We start from the raw sequence: 26,041 nt of genomic DNA, 5'->3' as shown, positions 1-26,041 counted from the left end.
CTTTTCGCATTCCTTCTTTCCACAGCTATTTGTAAAGCCTCATCAGACAGCCATTTTGCTTTCTTGCATTTCTTTTTCTTTGGGATGGTTTTAGTTGCTGCCTCCTGTACAATGTTATGGACCTCCATCCATAGTTCTTCAGGCACTCTACCAAATCTAATCCTCTAAATCTATTCATCACCTTCACTGTGTACTCACAAGGAATATGATCTAAGTCATACCTGAGTGGTCTAGTGGTTTTCCCTACATTCTTCAATTTAAGCCTAAATTTTGCAGTAAGAAGCTCATGATCTGAGCCACAGTCAGCTCCTGGTCTTGTTTTTGCTGTCTGTATAGAGCTTCTCCATCTTTGGCTGCAAAGTATATAATCAATCTGTTTCGGTATTGACCATCTGGTGATGTCCATGTGTAGAGTCGTCTCTTGTGTTGTTGGAAAAGAGTGTTTGCTATGACTAGCTTGTTCTCTTGACAGAACTCTATTAGCCTTTGCCCTGCTTCATTTTGTACTCCAAGGCCAAACTTGCCTGTTATTCCGATTACTCCTTGACTTCCTACTTTAGCATTCCAATCCCCTATGATGAAAAGGACATCTTTTTTTGGTGCTAGTTCTAGAAGATGTTGTAGGTCTTCATAGAAGCGGTCAACCTCAGCTTCTTCAGCATCAGTGGTTGGGGCATAGACTTGGATGACTGTGATATTGAATGGTTTGCCTTGGATACGCACTGAGATCATTCTGTCGTTTTTGAGGTTGTACCCCATTACTGCCTTTCCCACTCTCTTATTGACTATGAGTGCAACTCCATTTCTTCTAAGGGTTTCTTGCCCACAGTAATAGATATAATGGTCACCCGAATTAAATTCACCCATTCCTGTCCATTTCAGTTCGCTGATTCCCAAAATGTCGATGTTCAGTCTTGTCATCTCATGTTTGACCACATCCAGCTTGCCTTGGTTCATAGATCTTACATTCCAGGTACCTATACAATATTGTTCTTTACAGCATCGGACCTCCTTTTTGCTTCCAGATACATCCACAGCTGAATGTCCTTTCGGCTTTGGCCCAGCCGCTTCACTCTTTCTGGAGCTACTTGGAATTGCCCTCCGCTCTTCCCCAGTAGCATATTGGACACCTTCTGACCTGAGGGGCTCATCTTCCGGCGTCATATCTTTTAGCCTTTTAACATTGTCCATGGGGTTTTCTTGGCAAGGATACTGGAGTGGGTTGCCATTTCCTTCTCCAGTGGACCACATTTTGTCAGAACTCTCTGTCATGACCTGTCCGTCTTGGGTGGCCCTGCATGGTATAGCTCATGGCTTCACTGAGTTATGCAAGCCCCTTCGCCACGACAAGGCAGTGATCCATGAAGGGGTTCATATGAATAGATTTGTGGAATTATGTCAAAAGTGTAACTTCCAATTTGGGAATAGTCTTTTTCTAGACAGCTGTTGCAAAAATGGCTTGCAACACAGAGATTGCACTAGTAAGACACTTAGCCAAATGTTAGAAGGATAACAACAGTGTTTGAAGAAAGCTCCAGTAGTTGATGAGGAATTTTCACACTGGGAGGAGAAAAAGTGTTGCTTTTCTTCCCCTCCATGTGATATTGTCATTTTTTGCAGTTGGTATGAATCTATTTCTAAAACATATATTCCTTGGCAAGAAACCTGCCAAAAAGTTGAAAAGTTAGGTGCAAGAACTAGTGAGCTATGAAAAATGAAAAAAAAATTGTGGGTACTTCTCAACTGGCACAAAAAATGCAATAGGATAGGGATAAATTATGCACAAGGGAGAAACATTTGCCCAGGAAAAAAAGTATGCATAAATACAGCATATTTCAATCCAGCACCCAATTATGTTCTGAGCCCTCCATCACAGCAATGGTAAAAGTAGCAAAGTTTTAAACCATAAAAATATTTATTTCCATAACTTACAGATTTCAGTGGGATTGCTCCACAGTATATATTTCCTTGATATTTTGGCTATCCCTTTTTGATTAAAAATGATCTAATTTTAAAAGCCAACATTCCTTTTCTTAAAATATAACTTTTATTGAAAATTTTAACAGCAACTACCGTATTTTTCCGATTATAAGACGATACTTTTTTCTAAAATCCTTACACTAAAAATTGAAGGGCGTCTTATGCAAGGAAGTAAGCCATGGAGAGAACTGTGCGGTTGCAAAACTGCCCATACTTTGTCTCTGCAAACAGGCTTCCTCCTATTGCTAGCCTCCAATCACGAGTGAAATAGCTTGACTCCGCAAACAGGCTTTCTCCAATCATGAGCCTTATGTAACTGACGTCAGCTGATGCTGAACAAACCAATTGGAGGAAGTCTGTTTGCAGAGACAAGCTATCGACAGTTTCACTCGTGCTTGAATGGAATCAGTTATGCAAAAGAGCCTGGAAATAGAGCTGCAGAGAGACGGTTTGGACCTCCTCCCACCGAGTGTGTCAGGTAAATGTTACCTAATTACTAAATAAAAATGTGTTCTGCACTATCTTTAAAATATTGATTTTTTAATTTTGTGTTGGAAAAGTGGGGGTCGTCTTGTACATGGGGGCATCTAATTAATGGAAAAATACGGTAATACAAATTAAAATAGAACAGAGAAAATGAAAAAGACATAACAGAAAAAGCTAAAAGTGCAATAAAAAAGTAGAAAAAAGTAGAAAAAAAGAAAAAGATGTAAAGAAAGATATAAATGTATAAAAAAGTAGCTTCTGATATTCTTCACAGCAGTTATAAGTACAAAATCCAAAATTCCTAATGCTGTTTGTCTTATGAAAAATAAACCCCATAGTACCACTTTGACCTTTGACCTATATTCCTATGATCATTTCCATATCCTATATCTCTCCCAACCTCTTTAAGGTGAATCAAATTTATAATCTCTCTAAGAGAAATCATGCTGTCATTTAATTAGGTGGTAAATTATATAACACCTTATATGAACTTTTGGTATTGGCTGAAACAGGAAAGAAAAATAGGCATGTAATCATTAGGTTGCCTATTTTACCCACTGGTTTGCCTCTTTGTCACAAATATTTTGTGCTTTAAACATAGATTAACGTGTCCACAACCCCAGATAACCTCATTATAATCTGACTCCGACCTTTAATCTAGGATCGACTCAGATCAAGGGTTTAGGAGGGAAGCCCAGTTGGATCGTATATTTATCTGTATGCTGCAAGTTTGCTGGAGGTTCACTGCTTCTTCAATACAGTTTGTTTCACATTTTAATAGAATTCCAGGAAATGGGACTGAGCATTTCCTCACTAGTCCTGGGGCTGAAAATATAAATTCAAAGAGCTGAACTCACTCTATTCCCTTCCCTCCAATAAGAATCTAGGAAGCCAGTAGCAGACATCACAGACGAAGCCAAGTTGTCAAGCAACCAGAGTTGGGTTGGTGGATACACCTCTGCTGTAGTATATATTCCAGATGACTGGAACAGAGTTGTAGAGAGGTCTCCATATGACCACTGATCCCAGAACATTCAAGCTCTTTCCTCCATCAGTCTATGTATCCCAAAATATATAGCCAGATTACATTTATAGTCACACTGCTCACTGGGTGAAAGTGCAGCTGGTGTGGGAATGAGGGACGCTTTCAGATGAATGCCTATACACACACACATGCACACACAGACACACATTACATTCTATGATTCCATGGTTATGTGCCACCTCCTAAGATTTTAGGCGCTGCACAGTAAATACATACAACAGTATACTACAATAAAACATGAAAATCAACAAATTCAGAACTTTCTTCCTCTTCTTCAAATTATAGTATTGTAAAGAGCACAAAATAGTAATTCTACATGACATTTTTATTGCATGCTTAATATGTCAAGTGAAAGATTTTATTGGGTATACTGTTATTTAAACACTTGCCCTGTCCTCTTCAGTCTCATGATTTAAAATGTGTATTCTGGCTGTACTGAGCAAACATTTAAAATACAATTGGAGCATGCTTTGGTTCTCTTCATTTTAAGTGTTTAACATATAATAAACATTCAGTAAACTAGAAATGCAGTTCCCATATATTATTTAAGTCTTAAATGCCAAGTGTTTCTTTTTTGATCCCCTTATTTTGGTTCATCAAGTTTTCCATTACAAACTTTCAATTTTCAATTTATAATTTTTTCCTCATGAAAATGTTCTAGCATATCCTTTTTGAGCAAAGTAGTTTAATTCAGAAGTATTTTAATGTTAATAAAAGAATACTTGATATTCCCTTCCTTCTTCAAACAAGGTACATTATAAAAACTAGGATATTTAATGGTGTATTTATCCTTTTAAAATTGCATCATAGTAATTTTTATGCGGTTAGGTATATAGGTTAAAACAGCTGAATTTATATAAAAGTGAGTGTAAGGTTTTCAGATCTGGAGAACTCAGGCAGGATCCCACAGAAATTGAGTGAGGTTGGGTGGGGAAAAAAGGGAAACACCTGAAGAAACTAGAAGCTCCCTTCATAGTGTTGGCTGATAACTGTGCGGTTCCCATATAATGACATTCAGAGAACTATTCTCTAGTTAAATTTTATCTTAAGCCAATTTGTCCCTTATTCTCCCCTCATGAGAATCACTGGTATTATTACAGGCAATATTGTATAATGAAAAAAATACATATACAATTAGGTCAACTGTATAAAATTCAACAAAAATTATTCTTTCTTAAGTCTCAATGAAATCAGTGGGACAAATTAGTCATCGCTTGTAAACAACATAAATCTTCTGATTCTCCATGGAGCTTAAGTTATAATTTCCTCTAGATGAGGCCAGTATTTATCTAGCACAGGATTACCTTGCAGCTAGAGCTGGAGAAGAACACAGAGAGTGTAGGCCAAATTCTGCCTCTGGAGAGCTACCATCTACCCTCCAATTGCCAGAGAAAAGAAGTGTGACTACAGAAGGAATCCCAAGAAAAAGTTGGAGAGGGACACTATGTGTTCTCTGGTGTTCTAGTTGCTTGTCAAAGATCTCCACTAGCTAGTCACCTCAGGGCTTTCAAAATATCAAGCACCATTTTTCTCTGCTCTTCTGTTTGAAATTTGTTAATGGAATCTGTGATAAATTGAATCCAATGATGTGAATTCCTAAAATATGGGGCTGTAATTCACTTACCTTTTTCCTGTTCCTGTACCTGATACTACAATTTGTTAAAAGTTACACCATGTTACCTTTGATACTATTTAATTTTCAGATCTGAAGAATTGGATTTGAAGAGCTCAGAGTAATTTTTTCTCAACTGTTGCTTTTTGCTGAATCTCCTCTTCCCTCATTGCAACTGTAAAAACCAACTAATTGAAAATGAATCATAAAAATGCAGCTTTCAAAACATGTATGAAGAAATGACAAATCAGCAGCTGGTGGGAGGGAGCAGCAATAATTTCAGAGTTTTAGAATTTTGATCTATTTATTCTTGAAGGGAGTGAAGCTTGCAAGATTCCAGAATTTTCAATATAAATTATACTGGATGCAATCATACATGCAATCAAAATACTTTTGAAACATCTTATTGCTTTACACAATCTAACATATTGATTCCTATGATCCATTTTTAAAAGTATCTAAATATGTGGATTCTTCCAGATGAGGCATACAGCCTTTACTAGAGAACAATGACTCCCTCCAATGTTCCAACACGACTTCCACTATTGAATAAGCTAGTTGACAAAACCATGTTTGAAGGACCTTCCTGAAGGCCAACAGGGTTGGGGCCAGCCTCACCTCAGGGGGAATGAGGACAGGGGAATGAGGGCACAAGGCGGGGGCTATGGCAGAAAAGGTTTTCTTCCTAGGTCCTGTCTGATGACACTCCCTGGCCAACAGGACCTGCAACATGCCTCTCCTGCTGGACCTGATGGGGCAGGTAGATGAAACCAGGGAGAGATGATCCCTTAAATATCCCATGCCATGTAGGACTTTAAAGGTTATAACCAGCACCTTGAATTGAATCCAGAGGCAAACTGGCAACCAATGCAGCTTGCGTAGCAGAGGTGTAATATGTACAGATCTTGGAGCACACATAACTGCCTGTGCCACTGCATTTTGCACCAGCTGAAGCTTCCGAATACTCTTCAAGGGCAGCCCAATGTAGACCACATTATAATAGTCCATTTGGGAAGTAACTAGGGCATGAGTGACTGAGAGCAGAGCCTCTTGATCCAGGAATGGGTGCAACTGGAGCACAACACAAAGTTGTACAAAAGACCTCCTGGCTATGACTGGCACCTGCTCTTCAAGCAGGAGTTGTGAGTCCAGAAGAACCCCCAAGTTGTGCACTGGGTCTGTTTGGGGTAGTGCATCCCCATCCAGAACCAAAGATGGTAAAATTCCAGATTCAGAAGGCCCTAAAACCCAAAGCCACTCAGTCTTGCCAGGGTTCAGCTGAAGCCCAACAACAACAGCGTCACCAGGGGTGGAGATGTATAACTGGATATTATCAACATGATATCTTACCCCATGGCAATGGATGAACTGAATCCTGACTGAAAGGAGCCCAGATAATCTGCTTCATCTAGGTCCCACTGAAGCTGCTGCGCAACCACTTTCTCCACAATCTTCCCTAGAAAAGGAAGGTTAGACACTGGATGAAAGTTTTCCAGTATGGTGGATCTGGCAATGCCTTCTTGAGGAGGGGGTGAACCAATGTGGTTTGCCATTGCCTCCTTCCTAGAGCTGAGAGAGAATGACTGGCCCAAGGCCACCCAGCTGGTTTTGTGTCTAGGTGGGATTAGAATGCACGGTCTCCCGGTTTCTAGTTGATGCCTTAGCCACTACACCAAACTGCTTTCTGGGGAAAATGTATGGATGTAGTTAAAAACATATTTGAAAAGTGGTTATCTCACCATGCAGTCATTTTGTGCAACATCTCATAAAATCAAACATATTATGAAACATTGGTATATCTCCTTAAATTTCTAATGAATTGAATCTTGGCTTGCTCAGGTAAGGCTGCTTGCAGAGCATTTGGGTGGCCAAGAATAGAAACAGGATAGGAACCTAAACAGACCTTCCAGCCCATCTGAAGTCCCAGCCTATCAATACTGATGATCAGCAGTGTCCCAGGTGTTCACACAAAGGCTAGCAAGAAAGGTGAGCCAGCCTTTGCAAGAAACACAAGCACAGGATGATACCATAAGAAACGCTTTAATCTCCATGTGACGGTCCTTCACATCTGAGGGCTGCTCACATGTTCCAGAATGTCAGGTTGCTTTGTTTTCAAACACCAATAGTAAGAGAATGCTTGTTTAAGCAAAGCTGGATGTTTGGCATTTGAATCACCACTAAGCCGCCCAGAGTCCTCCGTTGTGGGGAGATGGGCGGGGACAAGTCTATCAAATAAATAAATAAATAAATAAATAAATAAATAATTCTTTGCAAACCACAATTATGTTTTGGGTAGGAACACACTGATGTGCCTCCTGCAGACTTTCATACTGATGTTTTTTGTGGGGGAAATAGCTGTTTAAAAGCAAAGTGGTCCCCTTTTCTCAGTCTTTTTTCTTTCTTTTTTCCTAATTTCTGACATTCTATAACTGAAACAAATCCATTGGCTGGACTCTGAAGAGATGAGGTATTGAATTTCATGAAACACAAATATTTCCTTTTATGATTCTCTGGAGAAAAAAGGTAGCAAACTGTTTTGAGTGTGAAATGTTTAGGAAATCCATGGAAATACAGAAAGGATGTACATATTTTATTTTGTTCTTTCACTTTATATTTGATAAATGTAGGAGGATTATACAGTTACAAACTGTAGAATTGTTTCATTTAAAAACTAACATTCACCCCAAAATATGTTGCACCAAACATTCCATATATTAAACTTCTGCAAAGATGCAGCTTCTAGTTTTTGCTTCAAAAATCTCCCCTGGAGCTCAGTGCCTTGTTTAACAATGAGCTGCACCTTAAGAAATGGTTGGAAGCTGATGAAGTGCTTGGTGATAGGAGGAATCTAATCTGAGCAATTATTTAGCAAAACAGGTTTTAAACTATCATAGGAAGGGGATTTATTTACAGGAAGGCTATTCTGGCTACCTAATGAGATCCTACTAGGAGAAGAAGCAAAAAGCATGTACACCATGTGCCTGAGCCGAAAAGAGGCAGGAGGTGACCTCAGATCTCTTAAACAAAGAGGTGAAACTATCTGTACCTACTGCCCCCCTTGCTGAAAAGTCAGTGCCATGGGATATTTCCACCTCCAATGTCATTTCTTACCGGCTTGTGCATGGATTCGCTACTCTGGAAAAGTTCCTTGTCTTGATCTCTTGCATCTCCCAACATCTCTTCGGAGGGATGGAATTTCAATCCAGCAAGTCCCTTTTGTTAAGCCTCTCTCTATATCTCTTACTATATAATAAGTTAAGTTTCTTTTTTAAAGTATATAATCTTTTTACTAAAATAATATCGTTTTAGTGCTATTCAGTTTACATACAATATTACTATTAACATTTTAAAAGAAATATTAATTGCAATGTTTTTAAAGTTTAATAAAATTATATTTTTAATTGATAAAAAAGAAGGGAATGGGTGCGAGCTGCCAGTCACTCACCAGGAAAGGGTTCTTGGAGTTGTGACAGACAGTTTAAAGTAAAGGAGGCACATGTCCTGTTGTAATCATTAGGATTGACAATGAAACCATCAGTAGAGTAAACTCTCTCACTTAAATCTATGGTGGAATATTCAGAGACTTGACAGAGGTATAAAAACCCCTACAGGTATGGAAAATGTGGACAGAGAAGTTCGCTAACAATGTTAAAATTTGCAGGTTCTTGGAGCTTGGAACAGAATATTGGGAAATTCAAGATTGATTGAAAGAAGTCCTGTTTTAACAACACACAATGGAACTGTAGAACTTGCTACCATCAAATCCGTGCAGTCCTTTCTTAAAACCACCAGTGCAGATGGTTTTAAGAAAGGACTGCAGGAAAAGTGGACAAAATAAGTATTACCTGGCATTGGAAACCTCACTCTGCTCCTGACTTGCAGCTGCGGATTGCTGATAGGTGTCAATATTTGATTTTTTCTATACAGAGGGGCAAAGGTTTTTAAGCAATGCTTCCAAATTTCTTGAATTGTTGTTTCCAATTCCATATACAATTGTGTTTTGACTTTTCATCTTCTATTCTTCCTTTTTTCTTTTGAATATTTTTCATGTGACCAATGATTTGATCCTGAGGTTCTTGGCTGCTTAAGTTTATAAAGCACTGCTATTTAAATAGCTGAATAAAATAACATGTTATATTCTTATGAAATACATATTTCTGTTTGCAACTGAAAATGCCGCTTCCGGACAGGACTACAAATGGACAACAGAAATCCCATAGCTGAATGTTCTACCTAAGGGTGGTATTGCTTCCTCTCTCCTGGAATTCTATTACCATGTTCTGAATTTTAAATATTAAATGAATAAATATCAATCAACAAAGAAAAATGCAGTAGAAACAAGGACAGTCTGCAGAAGGTCTTTTTCTCTATGAACCAGACTGCAACTGCTATTCTTATACTTTAAGAATAGTACTTTTTTGCCTTCTCTCCACATAAATATTTTCTGTAATATCTTTAGATTCTAAAGTTGACCATAAGTGTTTTTTAGAAAATTAATTATATTTTTAAACTGTCGTGGGAGTTTAAATGATTTTTTTAAGGAAATGTACTTAATCCTATGTATATTCATTAAATTTTTCTCAGGCAATGTACAGCATAATATAATTAATATAATATATCAATAAGAACAAAAAAAGAAATAGCGATAGCATTAAATCATGAGTTTATTTTACTACTCAGACAATATATTCAGATATTGCCCACTTCAGATCACTTGAAAGGCCTCTTTGTCCAGTCTCAGAAGGAGAAGGGTGACTACCAATTGAATGGACTGCTGGGCATCTCTTCCTGGAAAAGGTGATAGGCCAGTAAAGGAGATGTGGCTTTCATTCCTTTATGAAAATAAAAGCAACAATGAAAATAAGCACAATGCAGAGTTACTAGAAATAAGAGGAAAATTGTGTTTCCCTTACCTCAGTGAAACTTTCGGTATCTGTAATACTAAAATGATCTGCAATACTAAAACCAGTTGGCTGTACAATATCGAAATGAAGAGATGGTGGAGAAGCTTTAGTTGGGTTCCTCTGTGCAAGTATTATTTCTCTGCTCTCCAATTCCAAATGGGATGAGTTACAGCAAAATATAGCCATGATTAGCCCTCTCTGAATGCTCCCTGTGGCCATTCACCCCTTCACAAATCCCCCCAACTCTAGGGGCAGTGGAATTCTCCCCTCTGAGTCAACAAGCTCCTGTGCCTCACTGTGAAAAATTACCTTTGGACCAGAAGCTAGACAATCTTTTTTGATTATTTATTTAAAACTAAAAGCAGGAAATGATTCATTTGATTTCTGCCAATGCTGGAGTGCTGCCACTTTTAGCTCAGGAAGAGGAGGCTTCCCTTGGCAGTCCTGGCTTAGGTGATGATAAATTAAGTTCTATATTTAGTGGAATCCAGAAAGCTAGAGGGTTGAAAAAAGAAGAAGCAAGCTTTCTAATGTGCGAGAGAAAAAATGGCTACTTCAGCTTTTAAACTGGTGTCAGTGCAATTCACTTCTACTTACAAATGTTTTTCCAGGAAAAATGGAAATGCACAAATATTTTGAATTTATTGTAATTAAGGCCAAGTTTCTACTGCTGCTATGTTGCTTTCTTTCAAAACTGTTTGAGGGAGAATTATTTATATTTGGTGGTTCATCTGAATTTATAACTAGTACACCATCCATAGTCACTCATCACTTGCTGGGTCATGGTGTCTTCTTGTCTTACCAGGGACTTTCTGTACTTAGCCTACCTTCTTTTCTATTTGTTCCAATGGCCCACAGACATTGTTCAACTGCCACCAAAGGAGCCATAAACTCCAACATCTTACTGACCTGTAACTTTCTCCTCCTTCTTCTCTTATCTGCTACATATCTATTACATGACTGTAAGTTCATTCATGAAAGAAATTGGTCTCTCATTCTTTAAAAAGCACCGCAGAACAAAATAGCATATTCTACCTTCCAAGAGGTATATTTTGCAGCTCTTTAAAACTCTCTGAAAGTGCTGAACATCTATATGAAGAAAATTCAACAATTGTTGGGTAAGTGATGGTGTTGGTTCTCTACACAGTTTTGCTTTTCCGATTAGAGAGACATTTGGCTCAAGAAGAGGAAAGCCATAATAAAGGTTGCTCTGTCCCCCACTTTTGAATGATTCTGATTCTTTTACTGAATAATTGAAAATACTCTTTTATGCATTAATTGGTTTTATTTATCTATTAAACAATAATGAAATTATTCATTTTTAGTAAACATGTTAGTTTATTTAAAGTTAATTCACTATCCCAAGGCTCACAATGCAGGTTATACTTCATAATGTGCACAGTCCACAATACACCCATAAACTGGGCCAGCACTGAATTAATCATTTCTAGTAATAGACAGATTTCTGAAGATTATTCCTTATTATTATTTCTGAGGAATACAATGAAAACATTATAAGCATCAAGTGTCCTGAATTTTTTCCCACCTGGATGGAGGAATGGCAGACCAAACTAGATCATCAGCCTGGATTTCAGAAAGCCAGTTGCACCCCCACAATTTGTGGCTTTATTCTATCACAAAAATTGCTTATGTATGTGGAGAAAAACATGAAATGCTGCATCTCTCTTCTTTTTTCTTCAGAATATTTCTAAAGAACCATCTAGTCCCTGAAGATTTCCTATAATAAAAACCAGAATCTCTGTTTATGTATTTTCATTTCTGATCATCATGGTTGTGATAAATGAATTATTATAGTCAATATACCCTAGGTGGGGTACACTTCACTTGGGAAAATATGCAGCACTGTTAAGAATAAAGTAAATAATTTATCACACATATAAATGTAATGTGCAAAGATAAAGCCATTTTAATATTGTTGAAAACATCATATTCAGTCTATCAGAAAAAAAGATTAAACCATCAGAAATGCTCCTTGCCTTTTCTTTTTAATATAGTGTCCTAGGATATTTTAAAGCCTAATGTGCCTTCCTTTACATCAGGAATTGTCCTCCTTTACATATGTACTTTCAGTTTTTTTCCAGATATAGGCAGGGCATATGCTTAATCAACCAGTGATCACAATAACCCAATATACTATGCCCTCTATCCAGCAAGTGTCTGTAACTTAAAGATTGGATATGTTCCAAGTATATAGAGAAAAAATCACATTCATCTTCAGCAAGCAGGGCACCCCTATATTTTGGGGCTGGTGGGCACACTTGGCACTTAGAAAGCATGATGTAGGCATGTGTGACGGGGACAGTTATTCACAAAACGGCTGCAATCAACAATTAAGTGTGGAATGGATGTTTTAAATATACACTGCAACCATTCCTCCCTTCCTATCACTTCTGTTTCTCCTGAACAAATTGCACCTTTAACTGTGTCATGCGAGTCCTGGGAATCATCCAGCCAGGTGTAGACAACCTTTCGCCAGCAATACTGTAATCTGGATTCCTGTGTTAAGCAAGGGGTTGGACCTGATAGCCTAAATGGCCCTTTCAACTCAAGGACTTCATCATTCTAATGGCAAAAGCCTATTAAGTGAAAACAGGGAAAGTATGTTAAAAGTCAACCTTTGCTAGCTCATTCCCAGTGTAAGCATATGCAAGCATTCTAAATAGTTTTTTTTTAATTAATTAATTAATTTAATATTTCAAATTTGTCACTGCCCATCTCATTGAAACGAGTCCGGGCGGCTTACAAAATAGTTAAAATCAATTAAAATTACAAAATTACAATCTACTATGAATAAATAGAAAATAAATAAATCCAAGAATAATTGGCAGTCACTCAGGGAGCATCATCAAGGTGCCAGCCACCCCCAGGATTGGGTAAGATTGTTATCACCACCCGCAAGCTGGCAGAGCCAGGTCTTTAATCCTTTCTGGAGGGCCGGGAGGTTAGGAGCCTGCCACATCTCTGGGGAAAATGTTCCAAAGGGCGGGGGCAATGGCAGAGAAGGCTCTTCTCCTGGGCCCCGCCAGCCGACATTCTCTCGCTGACGGGATCCGCAACATGCCCTCTCTGCCTGATCGGGTGGGACAGGTTGATGTGATGGGGGTTAAGCATAAAAGGAAATTTAAGTACCATTCCAAGGGACAATTGAAAATTCTTAGATAGCTTTCAGATTTTGATGGAAAAAAGGGGAAACTTTATAAGCTAAGGAAACTTAGAGGACATAATAACCTGTCCTTCCACCTGGAGCAGAGAAAGGGACTTAGAAGGAAGCAGTTCAGGGCCTTTGCCTGAGCCAACAGGATCTGGTGAACCATCCTGCTTCTGACTTTTTGGGGTCACCACTCCTCTTTTGGGTTGCTGGTTACATTCTAGGGCCCACCAATTAAAATTCACACTATACTGACGGATTCTTAGACCAAAACATTAATAATTGCTTTGATCCTGAACATTTTATTTGGCTTTCTTACTTGCAACATCCCTGTCTATAACCAAATTTGAACAAAATCCAAATCTTTGAACAACTACCCTTCCTCTGCTCGCTCTCCCCCCACCCCCACCCATAACCCAAATTGGATTGCCTTAGGTCAGTAATTTTTATCTGGACTCTCAAAAACTTTTTCCTCAAGAATAGAACAGTAGAAATAAACATTTATATACCAAATAAAACAAGATATTGGTAGTTCACATACACTGATACTGATATATTGAGAAGCTCTCAAAACTGATATTAACTTTCAAAATTATGAAGCTAAATCAAATTACACTTGTGCCTGTTCCATTAAATGACTTGTTTCTCTGTGTATTACAGTATAACATCAAAATGGAGCTGTCTGAGAAAAGTAATACCTTTACTAAAATAACACAAAATTGAATGTATTTAAGAGCAACCCAATTTCTTTTTAGCTTTATTTCAAACTATTCCTTTTATATATTCAAGTATAAAAAGTTCAGTATTGCCCCATGGCTGGATATCAGCGCTATAAACAAAGGTAAATTTTGTGGCTTTAATTGCTAATTTTAATTATGAAAAGCTGTATTGCATTATTTTTCCTTCTCCAAACTTCACTGTGTTCCTCACAGGTTTTTTTATTTTATTTTATTTATTATTAAATTTATCCCCACCCATCTCCCCCTAATGGGGGACTCTGGGAGGCTTACAATTCATTAAAACAATAAATATGAATTCAATTACATAAAACCTATACAAAACAATTACAAAAAAGAAAGAGTCCAGGAGGCCGATGGTTCAGAGCAGCAAATGCCAGGCCTCTAAGGGGCTACCCAACCCCACACCTGATGTCTTCCCTCCCCACCCCAGGCCAGATGGCAGAGCCAGGTCTTCAAATCCCTCCAGAAGGCCAGGAGTGAGGGGGCCAATCTCACCTCCAGGGGCAAGGTATTCCAAAGAGGAGGGGCTACAGCAGAGAAGGCCCACCTTCTGGACCCCGCTAGTAGGAGCTCTTTTGCCGAAGAGGTCCGGAGCACGACCTCTCTGTGTGAGCGGGTGGGACAGGTTGAAATCATGGGGAAGAGATTGTCCCTCAGGTAACCTGCTTTCATGCCATGTAGGGCTTTAAAAGTGATAACCAACACCTTGAATTGGACCCAGAACCAAACTGGTACCCAATGCAGCTGGTGGAACAACAGTGTTATATGGGTCCTTCTTGGGGCTCCAAAAATAGTCCACGCAGCTGCATTCTGGACCAGCTGTAGCTTCCGGATATTCTTCAAGAGTAGCCCCATGTAGAGCGCATTGCAGTAGTCTATCTGGGAGATAACAAGGGTATAAGTGACTGTTCGAAGGGCATCCCAATCCAGGAAAGGGCTTAACTGATTCACCCAGTGGTTTCATGTAGTTGTTGAAAAGGGGTAGAGAGAGAACCGAACCCTGCGGCACCCCACAAAGGAGGGGCTGAGGATGGGACCTCTTGCTCCCTGTCACCACCGATTGGGATTGGCCCTGAAGAAAGGAGGTGAACCAGCAAAGGACCATGCTGCTGACCCCCAACTCCCTGAGTCATCCCAACAGGATACCATGGTCGATGGTATCAAAAGCCGCTGAGAGATCAAGGAGAGCAAGGATGGTCGCACTTCCACCATCCCACTCCCGCCAGAGATCATCCATAAGTGCGACCAATGCCATTTCCGTTCCATAACCGGGCCTGAAACCTGACTGGAAAGGGTCCAGATAATCTGTTTCCTCCAGAACCCTTTGGAGCTGTGATGCCACCACTTTCTCAACCACCTTCCCCAAAAAGGGGAGGTGGGAGACTGGACGGAAATTGTCCAGTATGGTAGGATCCAAGGAGGGTTTCTTGAGGAGGGGGTGCACCAATGCCTCTTTAAATACAGATGGAAACACTCCCTTCTGCAAGGATGTATTAACTATTCCCTGGATCCAACCACATGTCACCTCCCAAGCTGCTTTCACCAGCCGGGGGGTGCACAGGTCCAGGTGGCAAGTGGTGGCCTTCACAGTCTGGAGGATCCTGTCCACTTCCTCAGGAACAACAGGATTAAACCGTTCCCAGATAACTTGGTAAGAACGATCCCCTGGTATCTCCCCAGACCCTGCCCCATGCTCGGGGTCTAACTTGGAATGAATACGAGCGATTTTGTCCTGCAGATGCTCTGAAAATTCCTCCACATGGCCCTGCAAATGAATCACCAGATCCCCCTTACCAAGGAGAGATCTAGTGATCCCAAACAATGGGCGGCACTCTGCAGACACAATAAGGGCGGAGAAGTATTGGTGCTTCGCTGCCCTTATTGCCATAATGTAGGCCTTGATAGCGGCTCTTACTTGTGTTCGGTCGGATTCAGTCTTTGTCTTCATCCAGCAGCGCTCTAGACATCTCTTGACCCTCTTCAGAACCCTCAACTCTTCCGTAAACCACGGCGAGTGTTGGGGTCAATGTGGCAAGAGAGGTCGCATAGGCGCAATCCTGTCCAAGGCCCCGGCCGCCTCCCTATTCCAGGTAGCAGCCAAGGCCTCCGCTGGACCATGCAGCAGATCCACGGGAAGGATACCTTGCTTCCTGCTCCTTCACTTAATCCAGATCAAGAGACCCTTTCATTTTCCATTATTCAATATCCACAGAGCATCAACTGGGCTAACACTGACCTACTGTTCAGGAAGTTCTCCTGAAACTCTCTAGATGGGCAACAAAGCTGGTTATTATGAGGATTGGCAGATCAAAATCTTGAGCATACGTGACTTCTCCACAAGTGACTCGTAGTGACTTTATAGCATCATCCAACCACTAAAGTCTGTCCTCATTATTGTACTGTACTGTTATTTTGGCACAACAATGGTTCAGTGATTCTAAAATGACACCATAAGTCACTAATGGGGAAAGTGTGGGATAAGTCCTCTTGCCAATAGCTCATTGCAAGAAAGATGTTCTTATGCAAATAACTGATTCTTTTTTCCAGTATTACATCCTTTAAGAATGTGGCTTTGTGGCTATAACACATATTTTGGATGGAAAAGCATGCAGTTGCCAGTAAAATTTTAACTTGGGCATCAGTGATCTGGCAGGCATATAATATTTTGGTAAGAAAATAATGCAGTGGAGTACTGAACCTGCATATGTTATGGGTCAGTTACTCTTGGGACAAATAATCTCACAAAAAATCGTGGTCGCTGGTTGATAGTGGAGGTGATGAGGAGTTTCTATAACATAAGAAAATAGTTTCCAGAAGACAACCTTTTGAGGGACAAAAAGATCCTAAGGTTATAAGAGGAAGCTGGACATCTTGCAGCAACCAAGAGATATACTAATTGAGAAAATAATAGGAATGCGAGGGGTTGGTTTGGGAGGTGGCAGTAAGATCAGATAGCCCTGGTCAGTTGGGGTAATGGAATGCAACTGCCATCCGAAGGGTGGGTGAGGCCAATACCAACACAACTTGGCCGAGAGCAGAGCAAAAGTTGTTTGACCTACGTGGAGGTTAAGGAAGGATCTGAAGCAGGGCTGACTCTTCCCTTGGCAGAAAGAACAGAAAGGAGTGGCAGGGAGGCCACAGAAGGAAACCCATGAGATTTGTGGCACAAGGACAGATGGATCTGGAGAACAAAGGGAAGTGTAAAATGCGTTGTCGACTCTGGCAAGTTTAGGTTCCCAGAAGTGAAGGTTAAATCACAAAGAAACAGAAAAAGAATTAGCCAAGACGAGGCAAGAGAAAGAGAAAAAGAGAGCGAGCGAGCAAGAGGCTCCATTGGATTCTTTATCCATTTTTCTTTATTGAAGTTAAAATTGGAATGTCGTAACCTAGCAAGTTGTAAGCCCAGCACTGAAATGTGCTTCAGCAGTTGCCCTCTGGGTCAGAGGTCTTTTTCCAAAGTGCAGGATGAAAACCCCAGGCGTCAGCCCTAAATGCTTGCACGTGAGAAGAAACGCTGCCTTGTATCTGAAACTCTGCACTTTGATTGGGATTTCAGCTGTACACCAATTACAAATAAAAGGGGGATGAAGAGCTCAAGCTGATGTAGAACAGCAGGAGAACAAAAGTTAGGTCAGTGTATATAGTACGATAGCTCTGTGTTTGAAAAAAGAAACACGATGTGGGGAACTACTTCTCTTCTCATCAAAGCACTTCACATATTCACACTGAGATTTACACAAATATTTATCTAATGAAGTATTGCAGTAGCAGTTAATATTTGTTGCCCTCCAAGAGCTAAAAAAAAGAAAAGGTAAAAAAATGCAGAGTTGAAAACCAAGACCTCAAAAGAAGCAATCCCTTTGCTTCCAGCATATCTTATTTTACTATTCTCAGTTTCAGGACAAAAACATACAATCCATGCCACATTCAGGATCTATATAAAGAAAGCAAGAGAGATAGATAGACAAATATTCTAAAATATGCTGCTACAAACATTTTTATTTTAACCAGTGTTTTTGAGAATATTAAATATTCAGGACTCCTGATATATACAGAAAGGTTAATGATATAGAAAGTTAACTGTTCCATTTCTTCACAGGGCTTGATTAGTTAATAAGCTGGCCTGGTTGCCATTTTCTTATTTGTGTCTTTCTTTTGTTATAAAGCAGTTATTCAATTAAATATTCAGTTGATATTAAATCTGAGATAAAACTTAGGGCACATAGATCTACATTTCTGATTTGGATATTAGTTTAACTCCCACACCCATTTTTAAAGTGAGGATATCAGACTAAAAGTGGGTTTACCGTGTGTAATTTTAAACAGTATCCTAGCTTGCTTACCTGTTTTAGTCTGTGGTCTGCCCACAGAGGGGAAATGAAACACAATGTCTTATTCTCTGCTGCAGTCACTTCCTTGAAGTTCAGATGCCAGAAAGAAAGCAGATGTGGATGTCCACAGGACCATGGTTCCTTTTTAAAATCCTGCCAAGAAAAAAGTAAACTATATTCTGCAAATCTAGTTGAATGTGATTTGATCAGAGGAAAAACTACTTGGTTTACTAAACAGCTCATTGTTCATTTAGCACCAGCTCAGCCTGGACATATACTTGGTTGGGAAGGAAGGGGGAAGATAGGTAAGGCACAGCAAAGCAACATGTGAAGTCAAAGCTCAGAAATGCCATGTATGTTTCTGCAACAACTGGGAACCTAGGTCATGGGCTAGACCAAGTCTTCTGCACTCCCAGGAACTAAGATGAAAAATGGGAAAAGGAAAAGTAGGTGAAGCCAATGACATTGCAACCATTAGAACAGATTGTTCTTCTCCCTTTATTCCATGGCTTTCCCCTTTAATTTTTGCAAATCCTTACTTACAAACCATATCCAAACAATTCTCTGTATCTGAGGACAACAAAATGTGCAGCCTCCAGAATCCAAGTGAATCATTTAAGTTGTGCTGATAATATTCACAGATTGAAGGGAAAATAAAGCATGAAAAAGGCATCAGGTTAGAATGAGCAATGATGGGCAATAGGGACTGGTTTAAAATCTTGAGATATCAAGAAACATTGGGAGTTTTCCTAGCTGTTTTTCAGGGCTTGTTGGTGCTATCAAAGAAATGTAATAGCAAACTGTAAGAGCACAGCATGAGAAAATCACTGTAGAAACAGATCCAACAAACAACAGATTTGCACACAGAATAAAAAACTAGTTTATGTTCCTTTGACTCTCCCTAGATGACCTGGGATGGAACCAGAAGAGCTGCATCACTCAGGGGTAAATTACTAATCATTAATCACTGATCACTTTATCAGTTAGAGAAAATATCTTCCTGGGTGCTAGAATACATGCCACAGACATTCCATCATATATGGACAAAGAAAACATGCCTGACCATGCCAGTCTGACTCCCTGCACATGTCTAACTTTTTGATCAAGGGTCTGAGATCATGCTACACTGACATCATGTCCAAAGAATGAAGGAATAAGAAATAAGATTCATGACTGGTTCACATCCTCTATGCATAGATCACCTAAAAAGGAAAATCCATGCACACAGAAGGGGTCCCCTCCACTACATCCTCGCCTTTCTTTCCACAATTCCACTACAGATGGAGTACAGACTAATCTGTGGTTACTATTTTCTGTTTTACACTGATACGTAATTGAAGCATATAATGAAAATATTTTTCAAGTTGGATTTTGTAATATTTGGAAAATAACTTTTAGTCTATAGTAAAACAGCATAAATGAGCTATTACATGAGGAAAAATCTGAGGTACTTATTCTCCTTTTTATAAAAACCCTTTGATGTTTCTGGATTTAAAGCTTAACTCCCCTCCCACACCCCGGAGGTATTGTATAACTCAGCGCACCTATTCTCCCAGATTTCAAGAGCTAGGATTTATCTTAATCCCTAGTAGAAAACAAAGTTGTTTTCATAAACCAAGATGTATGTTGCCTCTTTCATGCTATACATCTTTCTACTCCTGTGGTCAACTACCTTGCAGTTATTATCGCTTATTTGTTCAAGTGCTGAGGAAATATTAAATATCACAAGTTCTCAGCAGAGATTGGACAGTAATTACCAACAGATGGTCTGAGTAGAGAAGGTGGGGGAGAAGAAAACTCTTCCTACCAAAGAAAATTGTGATTTCATTGGTTACACATTTTGGGTAAGTTGAAGTTCAAGTTACCTGTCCCCCTTTGTCTTTGAATCTACATTCCAAGTAATACCTTTTTTCTGACATTACAGAAGTGATATATCATCTGAGAGAAATCATGACCTTAATTGAAAGAAGCTACCATTTTTAGCTACCAAGCTGCAAATGTGAAGCAATGGAAAAAGAAAATATTTGCTATGCATTATTCCAATAAAGATAAAGCCTCTCTCAGATTAAGCCCCTGTCTTTGTGCCCCACGGACTTCCCTTGACAACAGTTTAGAAAATGTTGGCTATTGCTTTTGAGATTTCCAGTGTAACCTGCAGCACTGGGAAGATACAAAGGCTTTGCATAAGGTTGCTATAAAATTTATATTTCTGGGGGAAAAAATTGCACAAGAAAGGCCATCACATTCAAAATAACTGGTGTTCTCTTGAGAATGCTAGCTATATCAGAAGCGAATTAGGATGTATTGTAAATCTGTTGAATTTTGCCTGCACAGTTAATAAAAGGGATGAAATTCTGTGGAAGTACTATGCTTACGCAGTTTCATTGCCTGTGTTTATCAAGAAAATCTCTGCCAAATGTTGGGAAAACTGCATTAATAGAATATATGCCTGGATGTATTCCTATCTCTCCAGGGCTGACCTGAAGAACCAAGGCAAACTGTGGGTGAGGGCCCTGATTAGTATACTGGTCATGATACAAGTATACACAATTGAACAAAATCTTCACAGTGTGAATGGCATTAAATCTAAGAGGCCTGTCTGGCATGGCTATTTCCTTCTTTTCTGAAATTGCCCAATTCTTGAACTCTGATCTTAGTGAAAGATTTTGATTAACAAATTAAATTCATATGGTGGAGTCTTTAGTGATTCAGCATAAAGCAGGTACCCTATCTGGTAGAAGTAAAATATGGAGTATGTTGTTACTGTCAGGATTTTCTTTCTCATGGGAAAGGATTCATCCCGTTATCTTTACAACAATAACAAATAATATTTTGGCTACAGAGATCATGTGAGAAACACCTGTTATTGTGTATTGTGCTATTTACTGCCACCTATTGGCATGTGTCTGCTAGTTACCCAGTGGGGGTGGCATGGAGCTATAATATAATGAGAGGAAAATGTTCAGCCTCTCAGTGTCTCAATGCTTTAGCTCAGAATAGCACCATGTAATCATTTTTATGGGCTATGTAGTTGTAACAACTTACCAAGTAGTGTACCTCTTCTCTGAGAGTTTGTAGCTAGAGATTTTGTTAAGCTTGTGTTGCTAATAAGCCTTGGATGCTACATTACATGAGAAGATGTGTTTTTCTTTATATTTTGTATGATATTTGCATTTTATGGAATTTTGCATTTTTATCAATAAACACCAGTTAGTATATATTTTCTGACTGGATTTCTTTGGGAAACAAGAAATGGACATTGCATTGTGAACAGCTGCAATGCTGATGTGTATCTTTCCTGGGTAAATTTTCCTGGAGTTTTTGCTGCGCTCTGCACAAACAGGAGTGTTTGTGATTTGCACTCTGCCCGACAGTTACTTATTTACATTTTGGGCAGATGCTTTCTATCGGAAGGCATATGGCTAAAAGCTTCATAGAATACCATATTTTTCCGACTATAAGACGCCCCCATGTACAAGACGCCCCCCCATTTTTCCAACCCAAAATTAAGAAATCAATATTTTAAAGATAAAGCAGAGCACATTTTTATTTAGTAATTAGGTAACATTTACCTGATACACTCAGTGGGAAGAGGTTCAAACTGTCTCTCTGCAGCTCTGTTTCCATGCTGTTTTGCAAAACTGATTACATTCAGTTTAAATTTTGCACAGTAAGACATTCTCTTATTTATATTTTTATTTTCTGACATCTTTATGGGTTCTCCACCTCCAATGGGATGCGTTCCAATTGGTTTGTTCAGCATCAGCTGACATCAGTTACATAAGGCTCCTAATTGGAGGAAGCCCGTTCGCAGAGACAAAGCATGGGCAGTTTCACTTATGGTTGGAGGCTTGTGATTGGAGGAAACCCATTCGCAGAGGCTAGGTATGGGCAGTTTCACTCGTGGTTAGAGGCTAGCAATAGGAGGAAGCCCGTTCACAGAGACAAGTATGGGCAGTTTTGCCACCATGCGGTTCTCTTTTCGGCTGACTTCCTTGAATAAGACGCCCTTCAATTTTGAGCATAAGGATTTTAGAAAAAAGTATCGTCTTATAGTCGGAAAAATACGGTACTTTCTATATCAGAAATCAGTGGGTAGCTAGGTAAGATCTAATAAAATGAATTTAATATAGACAATTATGGGGCTAATACTGTATTCGTCTTGTTCTGCACTGAGTCTCCCATGTGTGACATTCTTTTAGCAATATTAGATGCAAACCCACTGTCAGGAGTCCTGATACCAGAATGAAAGGAATTCATTTGTTTCTTAGTCACTAGCAAGGTAAAAAAAAGAATACCACAGTTACAAATTAATTCTGAATTTCATGATTCTTTCAGTTCCATTTGGAAGTTGATTCTTTCACTTTTCCCTAACAGCAGAAATAAATCAAAAGGAAGCTGGGGGGAGGGGGAGGAAATTACTACATTAAAGAAAAGAGAATCAAACTCTTTCCCCAGGCATCTTGTACATTGATTAAATTAAATGCAGCACAACCTGCTGAAGCCAAAATGGAATTTAAGGCTAATTGGTATCTTTTTGGTGATTCTGAAATCTCTCCAGAATTCCTCAGGATGAATGCTGTAAATCAGTCCAGGTTCTTTTGGTTCTGAGATGGGAAGAACATCACAACTGCAGTGTAATCCCAAAATAGAGTTTAACCATTTTAAAAAGAAAATCTGTACATCACATCCCCATAACTAGGAGAAGAAACAGCTCTCAGCCCCTCCCACAGGAGTAATGTGTCACCTCCCCTTCCTCTGTGGTCCTCCGTCCCACCCAAGAGGTTAAGAGCAGTCGCAGCTCCAGCTCCAGCTTCCTGCCTGCTGCTGCTCTAACTAGCCCAGTTCAGTTATCTTTTCTCCTGTGGAATTTTAACTTATTTCTTTTTTAATTTAAAAATCCACAGAACCAGAATTCAGCCCCATTAAGTGACTATTAAAGAGGGTGGTGTTTTCCTGCTCTTTGAATCCCTACTAAGGAAGGGGGCAAACCAATTCCTGGTCAATCGGTCTCACCGTTGAACCGTCTGTTGAAATTTGTTCTGATATTCTGAAATTTGCCTCCCAGTAAATTCTGGGTCCTCTGGAAGAGGATTAACAAAAACAAACTGTCAGCATTGTCTGTGTGACCACTTTTCAGGGATTTGCAGAGTGCCATCATAGATCTTTCCATCTTCTCAAGACTAAGCATATCCAGTTGTGATGGAAGGCATGAGCGAGGAGGATCGTGGCACGGAGATCCAAGGTCATAGGGAGGGGGAGAGGCATTCCAAGCATCTCCTCAGCCCTCAGCCGGAGCATGTGAAAGTGAAGAGAAGGAAACCTTCCTAAGGAATTGCTGTTGTTGGGGGTTAGAGTTAGTCTGGTGAGATTCTGTCTAATAGGTGTAAGCTAATAAAGTAACTGAACTGTTCCTGGATTGTCTCACTGAGTTTCTTGGGCTGAACCTGACACCAGTTCCTTATTTTCCCCCAATACAACTTCCTGCAATTTCCTGGGTTTTGACTATTGCCCTTCTTTGAACCCTTTCAGTTTAACTTCCATCTTAAATTATGATACGTAGAATTGAATAAAATCTGGTGGAATCCAATTAGAGCAAAGCACAATAGATTTTCATTATTTGGAAACCTTTCTTTCTTGTTTCTTGTATATAATTTTTTATTAAGGATTTTGATTACAATAATAAAAACTAATAGAAACTAAAAGAAAGAAAGAAAGAAAGAAAGAAAGAAAGAAAGAAAGAAAGAAAGAAAGAAAGAAAATATATAAAGACGTGATTTCCAATCTTCATTACAACAAGCATAGACCAATTCAGTAACTCGTCACCCCCTATAAGGTTACAAGCAGATATCTCTTCATCCCATATCCCATCTCTTATCAATTCCCTGAAACATCAATCCTGGTGTCAGCAAAAAGTCCATAAAGGGTTGCCAGAACATTGCAAAAAAAAAAAAAAGTCTTATTTTAACCGTGATCAAATAAACCAACTTTATACTCCTTCCTTTTACTCTTAACAGTCTCAATCTTTAGTTCATTCAAATATTGTCGTAGGATTTGATTTTTCTTCATTCCTTCTTTATCCCATCTCACAGACTTCTTCAAGGATTTAACAAGCCTCTTTTGTAGATCCAATAAGAAAACATTTTCCAGGTCATTCTCTTGGTTCGTCATTTGTATTTCAACTTTAATTTTTAAAATTCCAGCCAGTTTCTTTTGTATACCCAATAAAGCATCCTTTTCCAAATCATTCTCTTGGCCTGTCATTAATAGTTCCACTTTTGGTACTTTCTCTGTCTTGTCAGACAACATTTGCTCCACATCTGTCATTCCCTCATTATTTTGGATATAATCTATCCATAGAATCAGACATCATTACTGACACTGTTGATATTGTAACTACTAATTTTGGGCTCCATTCTTCAAATATCTCCTTTAGTATTTCCCATGTTATGACATTTTGTGTCATTTTGTAAGTCCCAGTTAACTGACACCAAAAGCAGGCTTGTATTTTTTTTTTCTTCTAGTTAGACTCTTTAAGTCTCATCTAGTATCTAGTTTCTAAAATCATAAAGTCACTTATCTTTGTTATGAGCCAAGATAGCCAAAATAATCCTGGTTCCGAAGAGAAACTATTTATTTTTTATAGTTACTGTAATTCCAAACTCTTATAGTAAAAGTCAATATTCTAACTATAACTGGACCGATGGCTGGTGTGGGTCTTCTGGGCTGTGTGGCCGTGTTCTTGAAGTTCTGTTTCCTAACGTTTCGCCAGCACCTGTGACCGGCATCTTCAGAGTGCAGGAGCACAGACAGGAGCAGTTCTCCTGTCCAGAGAACTGCTCCTGTCTGTGCTCCTGCACTCTGAAGATGCCGGTCACAGGTGCTGGCGAAACATTAGGAAACAGAACTTCAAGAACACGGCCACACAGCCCGGAAGACCCACACCAGCCATCGTATGCCGGCCGTGAAAGCCTTCGACAATATAACTGGACCCTTAATCCATTTGTAACTGTAATGGAATGTGGTAATGACCTTGGGAGATGGGGAGAAGAGATGCTGCCTAGGAAGTGATCAGAAAAAAGAAGGGGGGGGGGACCCACAGCTGCATAACAGGCAGAGAAAGAAACTCAGGAAGGAACTTCCCTAGGCTGTAAAAATAGATGATGGGAATTTTGTACTTTCAGACTTACAAGGTTCTGTTATGTAGCCTTACAATAAAGTAGAATTAGCTCTGGTTGTGTTTCCTGTCTGGTCTACCAGGAAGGCTGACAGTAACTTTCTTAGATCAAAATCTTACTTAGCTTTTTGCTGTTTATTTCAAATTCAAATTCAAGTTCTTAAGCTTGTAATTAATTTTTCTTTTGTTCAGAGTTGAAGCTAAGCTCACCTGGAGACTTTTCAAACTTGTTGTTCAGAAGGTCTCTAATAGCTTTAAGGTAGTTAATAGGCAATTTCCGAAAGTGATTAGAAAGTGAGGCTTGTGAACTTATGTCCTCTAAAAGGCTCCACCACAGTTGTAAGCAAGATGGCTGATCCCTTTGTCTCCTGGTGCTCAAACCCACAGAAAACTGCTGTCCTGTGGTCTCCTTGTGAGGAACAACTGTCTGGAATACATGTGAGTGATCTCCCATCCTCTCCTTATCCAGAGAGGTTCTGAAGAGACAGCTTACTCACCAGTTCATTGGTCTTTGCCACAGTTGTCAGCTCTGCTTTTGTGGAGATGTCTTCAGTTCACTGTACCTCTCCCGGAAGTCATCTGGAAACTTTAGTTTCA

This window comes from Python bivittatus, unplaced genomic scaffold, assembly GCF_059951505.1.
Source record: "Python bivittatus isolate LINGU-HERP-01145 unplaced genomic scaffold, Pbiv_v1 ctg000960_np1212, whole genome shotgun sequence".
Lineage (NCBI taxonomy): Eukaryota > Metazoa > Chordata > Lepidosauria > Squamata > Pythonidae > Python > Python bivittatus.
The sequence above is the reverse complement of the archived record's forward strand: the minus strand, read 5'-3'. Positions refer to the sequence as shown.